The sequence below is a fragment of the Petromyzon marinus genome, chromosome 34, assembly GCF_048934315.1.
Source record: "Petromyzon marinus isolate PM22_M1 ecotype Great Lakes invasive population chromosome 34, UKy_Petmar_22M1.pri1.0, whole genome shotgun sequence".
Taxonomy (NCBI): Eukaryota; Metazoa; Chordata; class Hyperoartia; order Petromyzontiformes; family Petromyzontidae; genus Petromyzon; species Petromyzon marinus.
Genome location: NC_133700.1, coordinates 2,928,787 through 2,942,111, shown reverse-complemented (window position 1 = coordinate 2,942,111; position 13,325 = coordinate 2,928,787).

Sequence of the window (13,325 nt, the reverse complement as noted above, 5' to 3'; positions counted from 1 at the left end):
AATCAAATCATCTCATCCGGTTAAAAATGTGGTGACTTTTGGAATGGATAATCGGTTCAATTAAACGATGAATAAACCAAAGTACGCTGGTAACTGATGGGACGTGGGGGTGGCGGCCCGTGAGTCCCACGTGCCCGTTTACCCAGAAGCCCCAAAGTCCATGCCGACATCTCACTCACATCTCTCCGGCCACCCTGGATAGGGAAACAACGTGCACGGATGATGTACTATGAAGAAGGGTAATTTCCCGAAACGTCGCCTATAATATACACTTTTCATTTTATAAGTCCACGGTGGTGTTGACTAATGCGATAAGTTTTGTTTGTTTGTTAAACGTGAATAGATGGAGCTTGGAGAAAACTCAGAGGCACGTGCGGTAGACAACACGAACCCCCACGCCGCACCCTGAATTTAATTAAAATTTTCACTGGATTAATTTAAGGTCCAGTTAACCTAGGTGAGACCCGGCACCCACGAAGAACAGACGGACCCCTTTGAAAATATTCTCAGCTGGAAGACTGTTAATATCCTCACGACAGCTCCCGTCACGATCGTGATGTCGGCCCTCGCCGTCACCTCCTCGTTTAGAGACATTATCCGCGCTCGGAACGCCGGTGAGGTCACGGCTACTTTGTTACGCGTGTGCAAATCGTATCTGCGTAGGGTTTCCTCTGGATTCCACAAATCACGGACAAGAATGCAGACTGCACATAAAAGCCGCGTGCGTGAGTTATGAAATGCGGTAGGAGAGGGCGTTTTTTCTCTCTCTTTTCTCTTGTCCCATTTTTTACTGCAGGAGGGGGCAAAAAATAGCTTTCTCATTTCAATTCTAGACGGCAATTTCTGCGTGAATGAACTCTTGACGCATGACACCCTTGAGCTTAGCCGCTGAATCATTTCCAGCGCAAACAAAATCTGGACTCCTTCCTCCACGCGTTGCCTAACAATGTAATCATAGGCGTCGGCTGTGGAGGATACATATCTACCAAGCAAATCAGAAGTCAATACGGCTCCTTCCTGTATATTTTCCTCCATACAAAATATATAAATGTGCCTTTTTTTACATCGCAGTGGCCACACGAGGCCCTCTGGGAGATAATTTACCCAGCAGCACTGGTTCAATGCAAGCAAACTCTGGACCGATCGCAACATTCAGTGTGTCGTTAGCAGAGCCAGGCTCGCCCTGGCTCGACTGATGAGACACGGAATGTTGAAATCGGTCCAGAAATGTCCATGAGACTCTGAATGTTGAGATCGGTCCAGAAATGTCCATGAGACTCTGAATGTTGAGATCGGTCCAGAAATATCCATGAGACACTCAATGTTGAGATCGGTCCAAAAATGGCCATGAGACACTGAATGTTGAGATTGGTCCAGAAATGTCCATGAGACACTGAATGTTGAGATCAGTCCAGAAATGTCCATGAGACGCTGAATGTTGAGATCAGTCCAGAAATGTCCATGAGACACTGAATGTTGAGATCAGTCCAGAAATGTCCATGAGACGCTGAATGTTGAGATCGGTCCACAAATGTCCATGAGACACTCAATATTGAGATTGGTCCAGAAATGTCCATGAGACACTCAATGTTGAGATCGGTCCAGAAATATCCATGAGACACTCAATGTTGAGATCGGTCCAGAAATGTCCATGAAACCCTCAATGTTGAGATCGGTCTAGAAATGTCCATGAGACACTGAATGTTGAGATCGGCCCAGAAATGTCCATGAGACTCTGAATGTTGAGATCGGTTGAGAAATGTCCATGATACTCTGAATGTTGAGATCGGTCCAGAAATAGCCATGAGTCACCGAATGTTGAGATCAGTCCAGACATGTCCATGAGACGCTTAATGTTGAGATTGGTCCGGAAATATCCATGAGACTCTGAATGTTTAGATCGGTCCAGAATGTCCATGAGACACTGAATGTTGAGATCGGTCCAGAAATGTCCATGAGACACTGAATGTTGAGATCTGTCCAGAAATGTCCATGAGACTCTGAATGTTGAGATCGGTCCAGAAATAGCCATGAGTCACCGAATGTTGAGATCAGTCCAGACATGTCCATGAGACGCTTAATGTTGAGATCGGTCCAGAAATGTCCATGAGACACTGAATGTTGAGATCTGTCCAGAAATGTCCATGAGACTCTGAATGTTGAGATCGGTCCAGAAATGTCCATGAGACTCTGAATGTTGAGATCGGTCCAGAAATGTCCATGAGACGCTGAATGTTGAGATCGGTCCAGAATTGTCCATGAGACAGTGAATGTTGAGATCGGTCCAGAAATATCCATGAGACACTGAATGTTGAGATCGGTCCAGAAATGTCCATGAGACACTGAATGTTGAGATCGGTCCAGAAATATCCATGAGACACTCAATGTTGAGATCGGTCCAGACATGTCCATGAGACGCTTAATGTTGAGATTGGTCCAGAAATATCCATGAGACTCTGAATGTTTAGATCGGTCCAGAATGTCCATGAGTCACTGAATGTTGAGATCGGTCCAGAAATGTCCATGAGACACTGAATGTTGAGGTTGGTCCAGAAATGTCCATGAGACACTGAATGTTGAGATCGGTCCAGAATTGTCCATGAGACACTGAATGTTGAGATCGGTCCAGAAATGTCCATGGGACACTGAATGTTGAGATTGGTCCAGAAATGTCCATGAGACTCTGAATGTTGAGATCGGTCCAGAATTATCCATGAGACTCTGAATGTTCAGATCGGTCCAGAAATGCCCATAAGACTCTGAATGTTGAGATCGATCCAGAAATGTCCATGAGATGTTGAAAGTTGAGATCGGTCCAGAAATGTCCATGGGACACTGAATGTTGAGATCGGTCCAGAAATGTCCATGAGACACTGAATGTTGAGATCGGTCCAGAAATGTCCATGGGACACTGAATGTTGAGATCGGTCCAGAAATGTCCATGAGACTCTGAATGTTGAGATCAGTCCAGAATTATCCATGAGACTCTGAATGTTGAGATCGGTCCTGAAATGTCCATGAGATGCTGAATGTTGAGATCGGTCCAGAATTGTCCATGAGACTCTGAATGTTGAGATCGGTCCAGAAATGTCCATGAGATGCTGAATGTTGAGATCGGTCCAGAATTGTCCATGAGACTCTGAATGTTGAGATCGGTCCAGAAATGTCCATGAGACTCTGAATGTTGAGATCGGTCCAGAAATGTCCATGAGATGCTGAATGTTGAGATCGGTCCAAAAATGTCCATGAGACTCTGAATGTTCAGATCGGTCCAGAAATGTCCATGAGACTCTGAATGTTGAGATCGGTCCAGAAATGTCCATGAGACACTGAATGTTGAGATCGGTCCAGAAATGTCCATGAGACACTGAATGTTGAGATCGGTCCAGAATTGTCCATTAGACTCTGAATGTTGAGATCGGTCCAGAAATGTCCATGAGACACTGAATGTTGAGATCGGTCCAGAAATGTCCATGAGACACTGAATGTTGAGATCAGTCCAGAAATGTCCATGAGACACTGAATGTTGAGATCGGTCCAGAATTGTCCATTAGACTCTGAATGTTGAGATCGGTCCAGAAATGTCCATGAGACACTGAATGTTGAGATCGGTCCAGAAATGTCCATGAGACACTGAATGTTGAGATCGGTCCAGAATTGTCCATGAGACTCTGAATGTTGAGATCGGTCCAGAAATGTCCATGAGATGCTGAATGTTGAGATCGGTCCAGAATTGTCCATGAGACTCTGAATGTTGAGATCGGTCCAGAAATGTCCATGAGACTCTGAATGTTGAGATCGGTCCAGAAATGTCCATGAGATGCTGAATGTTGAGATCGGTCCAAAAATGTCCATGAGACTCTGAATGTTGAGATCGGTCCAGAAATGTCCATGAGACTCTGAATGTTGAGATTGGTCCAGAAATGTCCATGAGATGCTGAATGTTGAGATCGGTCCAAAAATGTCCATGAGACTCTGAATGTTGAGATCGGTCCAGAAATGTCCATGAGACACTGAATGTTGAGATCGGTCCAGAAATGTCCATGAGACACTGAATGTTGAGATCGGTCCAGAATTGTCCATTAGACTCTGAATGTTGAGATCGGTCCAGAAATGTCCATGAGACACTGAATGTTGAGATCGGTCCAGAAATGTCCATGAGACACTGAATGTTGAGATCAGTCCAGAAATGTCCATGAGACACTGAATGTTGAGATCGGTCCAGAATTGTCCATTAGACTCTGAATGTTGAGATCGGTCCAGAAATGTCCATGAGACACTGAATGTTGAGATCGGTCCAGAAATGTCCATGAGACGCTGAATGTTGAGATCGGTCCAGAGGAATTTTTTTTGTGTGGAAAAACAAATATTGGATGGAGGCATTGTATTTATTTTATAACCTCACTAGAAACAAGTATCATCGTTTGTGCTCTCTAAGAGTGCACGTTAGAAACATAAAGCACACAAACTTTTTGTAATACAGGGAAATCCGTGTAAGTGTCTACATTGTTCGGTCTGTATATATGTAACAGAAATATATCCAAGAACCAATGGGAAATATTTACTCAAATGTTCTGTAGTAATATGAGAGATTTGTGCTCAATTCCTTCACCGATAAGAGGCAGGAACAGGGTTCCATGAAAACACAAGCTCAACGGGGCATCTGCAGTTACCCTGCATGTGACTATCAACACAACAACAACAACAACGGACGCCATTCGCTACGAGGTGACGACGATGTCACTACAGCACTGGTGTCAGGCTAGGTGCGCTTTTTGAGGCCATCACGTGCAGTGTAGGAGACTCGCTGCTGGCAGGAGGAGGTCACTGGACACAGACCCCATTGTGTTATGAGTAAACTGTCTGAGACGGCTGGCGGATACACCACCTGTGCTTCCCACTGGACCACCTTGCTGTGGTTTTTAAAAATCTCTCTCCCAAACACGCGCACGTATATACACACATACAGACACGAACTCACATGAAGCCAGACACACCCCAAAAGACAAAGACGTGCATGCGCGTGCAGGTGCAAGACACACGCGCGTACACGCGCACGGTAAACTCACGTGGAGTCAGACCCAAGAGACATGTGCAGGACACACGTGTGCACACACACACAACGGTGAAGAAAGAGCGACGCTGCCCCGGTCACGTGTCTCCAGCCACACGTGCGCGCGCTCTCTGACAGAGCTTGCCGCGGCACCTCCATTCATCAACCCATCCCATCCCCTCCTTGCCCTGAATGCGAGAGCCATCCCGGGAGGGGGTTCTCCCTCTCTCTGTGTATGCGGTATGTCCAGGAAAGCCCCCCACCCCCCCACACTGCAAACAGCGTCTCGATTGCCTCGATTCAGCGCTCGTCACTTATGGTTTCTCGCCACCGCTTCCCGCCGCGGTCTCGCCGCGCTATCACCCCGAGTGCCTTCGTCGCAGTGGGCCGACCCCATGTGTTATAGAGCTTCTATTTTCAGCCCCCCCCCGTTATCATGAAGCATCGATTATATTATGGCCCGTACCGCACAGGACGACGGTACACGCAGAGTGCGCGTGCGTGCGCAGACGACAATTCCCCGCAGAGCCTTTTGCAAGACTAATGGGGGGAAGTGCTGTGAGTGAGCACCTGGGCGGGCGGCACGGTGCTCGAGGAAGGGGGGGGGGAGAGACTTGGAGCGGTTAGCACCACGCCCAATCGCCTTTGTCTTCCCAATGCCGATGCGTACACACGACACAATGTACGTATTTAAGGCCGAGTTGACCAAGAGGAGATCCAGGACCGGTTCAACTATCACTTTGATGTGCACCGTGGTTGGGATTTGAACTCGGATTTTCGGGTTTGTAGTGCGGCGTATGGAACCACTGCAACCATCGCTTCCAACAAAGATCCCCCGTATAGCCTTAACGGATTGTTGGGTCAAGTGATGTTAGCGAGCACCTATGAAATCCAGCACGGCGCACGAGGGGGTGGATAGCTAACACAACGCCCGACCGCCTTTGTCTCCCCAGTGGTGATGTTTACAGACCACACCAAGTACTCATTTGAGGCTGAGTCGACCTAGGGGAGACCCATGCCCGGTTCAGATAATTGAACTCGGGTGACTAGGTTCGTAGCGCAGCACGCTAACCGCTATACATACCGCTTCCCAGCAAAAAAAAAACCACACACACTAAGACAGACACATACACACGCCAAGACACGCACACGCCAAGACACACACACCAAGACACACACACCCGCAACCAGGCAGAGAGACCCACGTGCCAGCGTCTGCAGCAAAACGAGGTGACCTACTTTCAAACAAGCACCCGGGTGTGTTGCAGCCGCCGCCGCCGCTGCTGCTGTCCCCCTGCCTCGCCGTACGCTCCCTCGCTCCCTCCCTCGCTCGCGTGCGCACGCGAGCGAGGGAGCGAGGGAGCGAGCGAGGGAGCCTGCCTGCAAAACAGCCAACAAGCGCCGGCGTTTGTAAATGCGTGGAGTGTCCGGTGACGCGGCGTGCAGGGAGGCGGCACCGGCACACCACGGCGTGCGCGGCCCCGTGCACGAGCGTGCGCCGGGCCCTCGAATTCGCGAGCCCGTCGCTTGCGTTCACCGACTGCCCCCCCAATCCAACCCGGGCCACTGCCACGGAATTGCCCCAAGCGCCGCTAATTGGATCGCGCGCGCGTCAGACGACGGGGCGCATGGCCGAATTGTTGACGCCGTCCATGCAAATATTATTGTCTTGTCGCTTTACTTTCTTTCCGGTCAAGTTGAAATGCCCCCTTAGCTCGCGTTGGTCGAGCGGCGCTGGGGGTTGTCGCCGCTGCTGCTGCGCTTATGAAACATTTTGCACCGGGGGCGCCACCTTGGCACTGCCAGTCAATCTGGCTCTTTTTTACGATGATGATGATGATCATGATGATGATCATGATGATGATGATCATGATGACGACGCCCTCCTGTGTGCTGCGCCCTCGCGTGAAGCCGACGTTTGTTGTGCTTGGGTGGGGGGGGTCGTTTCAAATTGGTTCTATCGCTTTGTTCATTCTGGAGCTGGGGCAGCGAACGAGGTGCGTAGGGAGGGGGCACAGGTGAGTGTCGATTCAGCGTGGACAGGGGGACATGGGGGTGGCAGGGGGGGGGGGGTGAACACGCGAGGCTGGTGAGGCTACCCCCCTAACATTTGCAAGACACACGACGTGCCCCCCCCCCTCTTAATCCATCGTCTTTAAGAATAACTTGGCAGGTGCTCAGCTACTCTTTTGAAGTTTGGCTTTCCTCCCTTTGAATGGTCTCCAACGGTTCCTGCTAAAAATGTCAGATACCAGCTACATTTTTTGGGGATAATGCTGATATGAATTATGGCGTGTGTGTTCACCGCAGGCATGCATGTATGTTGGCCTTCTTTCGCACCGTACGTAGCCTACCGAGCTAATCGGAGGTGCGTGGGATGGACACCAAACTTAACATAAAAAAATCAGTGACTGCGCGCGCGCTGACCATTGGAGCACACTAATGTGGGTGTCCCTTGGTTGTATTTAAAACTCGTTGGGAGTGTCTGGGCTATGCGACTTGAGATCCCCTCCCTCCCCCCTCTTCAATGGCAATCTGCCCCCCCCCCCCAAGCAGCTTCAAAGTCATTCTCACGTCTCTGATGATTGGCAAAGGGCACGGAGGGCAGGCGCGAGGTTGGGTGGGTGTGGGCTGATGCGAGTGCAGCAGAAACCTCCGGCGCGGTGACTTTGCCTTTCATGCTCCCCCTCTGCTTGGCTGTCCGTTGCGTAATCACAAGGGCGCGCACGATATGCGAGCGAGCGAGCGTGACGAGAAGAAAGGGGGGTGACATCCTGGAGTCGGGTGGGGGGGCATTTACGGGACGCGCGGTTCGCCGTCCCCTCCTCCCGCGCTCATCCGTCTGCCCTCCACGCCTGCAGAGGGCACCTGGGGGGTAATGCAGGAGGGGAGTGTGCTGCACGATGGACAGGTTGTTGTGAGCCCTGTGTGTGTGTGGTTGAGATGTGAGGAGCCGTGGCGTAGTGGTTAGCGCGCTACGCCTACGAACCCGGCGATCCGAGTTCTCGATTCCCGCTCATGGCCAACACCAAAGTGGCCTCTCCTAGGTCGACTCAGCCTAAAATGAGTATCTGGTGCGGTGCGTAAACATCGCCACGAGGGAGACAAAGGTGGCCGGACGTGGTGCTGGCCACCCACCCCCTCGTGTGCCGCGCCGGCCTTCGTAGGCGCTACTCGCTCACAACACTTGCCCCGATGGCTCACTCGGGATTTGTTGATAACGACGCCACCTCTGCGAGCACACCCTTCACGACGGCGGCGGGGCACCCCGAGGACGATCGACGACCCCTACCCGGTCGTGATAGCGCGAGAGAGGTCGTCGGCGGAGGTGGCCCACACCTGAGATGACCTCTCTTCGCCTGGTGAACAGTTCTCTTGGCCCGACAATGGCACCGACTCAAATTGCTGGAGTTGTCTTACACTAGTCGGAGTTCCAGCTCAGCACTTCGGGGGTGCAGTGGGTAGCGCACTGCGCTACGAAGCTGCGAAGCCTGAGTTCGATTCTGGCTTAGGGGCCGTCCATAATGACGTCACGCGGGTTTGAAGGATTTTTGATCCCCCCCCCCCCTCGTCACACGGTGTCACAAAAAGTCAGACCCCCCCCTTCAAATATGACGTCACAAAGCTCTGCCCCACCCGCCCCCCCCCCATAAAAATATATAAAACATGCTTCAAATCGCTTTAAACTATTGTCATTGTAGTGCGTATTTAATGTGGCGCCGCACTCTGATGTTGTAGGAGAAAACATTTGTTAAAAAGTCTATTTAATTAAGTAGAACGTGTTGTCTATATTTATTTAAAGTTGCGCATTTTGACGTGACGTCACATTTCTCAAACGCCCCCCCCCTCTCTCGTCACACATCGTCACAAATGTCTGACCCCCCCCCCCAGGTGCGTGACGTCATTTATGGACGGCCTCTTTCGACCAAAAACGGTGGCAACTATTTGAACCGGTCCTGGTCAACTCGGCCTTCAACGAGCACCTGATGCGGTGTATAAGCTTCGGCACTTTTTAATTTAAAACTCATTCCTTGAAGAAATGTTTTTTGTGTGTGTGTTTCGTTTCTTGTCCTTCCCCCGCACCTCCGATGGACACGGTTGGCGATGTACGGTGCAGAAGAAGTTGAACATACAACCGTCATTGGGGTGCCAAAAGTGGCCGGCCGTGGTCCTAACCACACCACCTACCCGTGTACTGTGTTGACCTTCATAGGTGGTCGCTAACTGCACTCACTCCAAATAGTGTTTGTGTGTCTCTGTGTGTCCGCCCGAGAGCTGAGCTGCGCTGCATTACATCTCAACACCAACTTGCGATCAGAGTTGTCACCAATACCGAGGCAAACTGGGCCAGGTATTGAACAATTCCTCGCCATCTTAACAATTCCACACATTCTTAGAGCGTGTGCGTTTCTCTCTGTCGCGCTCTCTCTATATATATACACATGTTTAAAAAAAAAAACACTAAACAAATCTGCTTTGATTGAAACAAAAAAAATATCAAGACGTAAAGTTCAGCGCCAGTTAAAAGGACTGAGATGCCGGCAAAAGTCATCGTTGTTCCTGGGCTATTGTCATCCACGCACCACGACAGGGCGGGCCTCAACGCACGCGCCGTGCCCGCTTTGAGGCCAAGGCGAGGCGCCTTGAAGGCTGTAGCACGTGGGAATTGGAGAGTGCGCAAGGGGGCAGCTTCGAGGCCAGACGAGGTTATGGAGAGAGGGAGCCACTGTGGCTTATGGGAATGATCGTGATTGGGGTGGAAGGGGGAGGGGGCTCAGAGAGAAGTTGAGAGCAAGAGGGGGAGGAGGATGGGGGGGGGCGAGATGGCCCATTTTAAATGCGTGCGTGCGGCGCATATTTTCGTGCGTTTAAAGCCGGGAATTCAATTTCGGGGAGCGTGACCCACATTGGGGAACACAGGGTCAAAGGTGCGATTCCAACTTGGTTCTCACATCCCACGCACGCCACTTAAAATACCGGGCTCGGGCAGTAATCGTCGGCATGGGCAGGGCCCCGATAGAGCGGCTAAGTGCAGCGGTCTCCATTCGAACGATGAAGCAAAGCGCCTCTAAGCCTCCCCTAGCAGCCGCGATGCAGCGCGCCACCATCCCCATTGTCAATATTATAACAACCTTAATATAACCTACTTAATATAACCTGTACACACGTGTGTGTCGAGGTAGTGTAGGTGCGGGGTTTTGAGCCATGCAAGTCCCCAATAGCCCCTCCTCTTTAAAATCCTGCCTCATTAAATAGGATCTCGAGACAACGAGTCATCTGGTCACCCTTTAAAAAATAACAGCCGCCAGCGCTTTGTAAACACGAGACGTTTGTTGGCGCTTCACAATTCACAGTGTGCTCGGATGGCTTTTATGAGTCCCAATCGCGCCCCGTTTGGTGGTGGTGGTGACTGCACGCCGATAATTCAACACTGCCAATACCTGTTTTAACTGACGCCCTCAATCACCATGAATGCACTCTGTATCCGGTCGGATCTTGGAAGCTAAGCGTGTTTGAGCCTGGTTAATACTGTCAAACTTAAAACAAATGTTACCAGGTAAGGCTCACTGAGCTTCATAGCTCTTTTTTTCAGAAGCGACGTGGCTATCACAAATGATTGCTCAACGAAACGGCTTATCATGTGGAAGTTGATGTTACCAGGTAAGGCCCACAGAGCGATGTAGCTCATGTTTTCAAAAGCGACCTGGCTATCACAAGTGATAGCTCAACGAAGTGGCTTATTATTCATAATAAACGTTTATGGGTAAGATCGCGTTATTTATAAATGTGTCGCAACCCTCGACCACCCGACAAGGCCAATCAGTAAAAAAGTGTCACGTTGACAAAAGACTAATATCGATTTAAAGCTTTCGTAACTGCAGGGATTAATCTTCTTGGTTCTTTCGGTAAAGTCACGTAGAATGGAAATAAAATAATGAAATAAAATAATAAAATTCTCACGACGTTTCGGCCACAACACAAGTGGCCTTCAGGTGAAGAAACAGGTCTATCAAGAAGACAGCACTTGAATGAAACGCTGTCAAGCAAGGACCGCGTCTTTTGAAACTGTGAGCGGAGTTGAATTAGCATGTTACCAGCCCCGCCTCCGGAGCGGGGGAGGGAGGGGTGCGCGCGTGACCACTGGTTAACAACAGCAACAAACCCGCATCATTAACCAGGGCGGCCGTGGGTTGCGGTACCGTGGAAGAAAAAAAAAACTCCCCCTGCAATAAGTGACAGTGAACGCGTCGCCGCAGCGACAGAGGTGGCGCTGTCGTTCACGAGTCACTCGCCAAACAAATTACGTTTGGAAGGGAAAAAAACAACGAACATTACGTCAACGCTTCCGTTGCGCAGCAGAGGAACACCGACACTGCCAAGGGGAACCGAAGCGAAAGAGTGCGTAAGGGGCGCGGATAGACGCATGCTGGGGTGGGAGGAGGGATTCACACCGAGAAGAGGAGCATGTGGATCAGACAGCACTCGTCTGTATGTATGTGTGTATTGTGTAAATATGCATATACTGGAGTTTGAACGCCGCTACCAAGGACAGTATAACGAGAACATGATGGGAGACTACATTGGGGGCTGATTGGTGAAAGTGATTTACAGTATAATCGTAAATCTCGAAAAACTATTCGCTTCTAAGTCTTTTGTAGTCAATCTTGATTTGAAGCTTTCGTGACTGCAGGAATCCATACTCTTTGGTTCATTCGGTAAAGTCACGTAGGTATAAAATAAAATAAATCACGTTTCCTAGTTATGTTTGTATTACTTTAGTGTAAATACATGTTAATTTTGATTCATATGTTGTTTTTTTCTGACTTTATGTGAACGAAAAGACACAAATTCGCCCGTTTTCTCATTGCAAATAGATACATTTTAAAATATCACTGTCCCGGTCACAAAGGCAAAGTTTGTTGGGAATAATAGCCATTTTCTGTACTTTTGAGGCATAAGCCATTAGGAAATAAACACTACCCAGGAACAAAAAAATAAATTGTTACACAGTGTAATGATTGTACAGTAAAACAAAAATATTAACAAACACGAATGCTGAACTTGTCGTGGTTGGCTTGCTCATCTCTATCACATCAAAAATGCGTCCAAAAATACCGCGCAACCGACGTCGGCCCTGTTTTACTGGCACGACATGCTTGCTGGCTGCTGCCGGCAGTCTGAATCTGTTTATGAATATATTTAAACGTGATTCACGCCGGCGTGTTTGTGTCGGCTCATTGACTTCGGAAGTAGGCCACACCATAGCGGCGGCGCACGACCGCAGACAGCTGCCGCCTCTCCTCTTCGGGTTACAGAAGAAACGTCCACGTGGGAACGCACGCACGCAGAGGCCGAATCTGGGCTCCTCGCCGTGAGGTGGAAATTCATTCGACTCAGAAATCTCATCCTGCCTTCTCCCCCCCCCCACCACCTCCCCACCCGCGGTTTTCAATTTCCACCGTTTACCGTGCCACGCGATTTGCTTTCCGCCTTCGCTGCTGACAATCACTCGGCACACACGCGTCTCTTCCCTCTGCCCCCTCCCTCACCTCCCCTCCCATCTCCCCCCAACGTCGCCGCCGCCGCCGCCGCCGTGACATTTAATGCGATGCACTTGCCACTTGCACCTCCGAGGCTCCTCCTTCAAGTTGACCTATTTTTTTTGTTTCTTTGTTTTTAAGGGCTGGCGGAGAAAGTGAAAAAAGATATATATAGGTCACCGGGAGCGTCGCCTCTCGCTTCCTTTGTCACCCCCTCACCCCACCCCCAATCAAGGCGTCATTCTCAAGGGGAAGCTTCCAAGGCTCTGCGCGCTAGAACGGCGCCTTTCCACGCAGAACTCCTGGCCTGGCGGCGATTGAAGCGGCAGAGATTCGCAGAGCCACCCCGGCATCGCCGTTGGTTCCAGGGGGCTGGGGCTGGGGATGGTGGGGGTGGGCGCAACGTGTCGGCCGCGTGCGGGCGACGCTTCGATGTCCGCGGGGCAAAATCTGCGTCGGACGATCAGCGACGGCGCGCACGCCGCGTTCCACGCAACGCTGCGCGAATTGTGCGACACACGGAGGTGGCGCATGCAGATTGCGACGCGTTCAGCCGATCCACAATAATAATTGTGATTATTATTTGGCGAGGAAAAACGGAGCAGCTGGAGAGAGAGAGAGAGCAAATACCGCGCGTGCGATAAGTGGGATACGTTTTGTCGATTTTGGTAAAACATTTTTTAAAAAATCCTCGATATTTCAAGAGCCGCAATGCACTGTGGTGAATACGA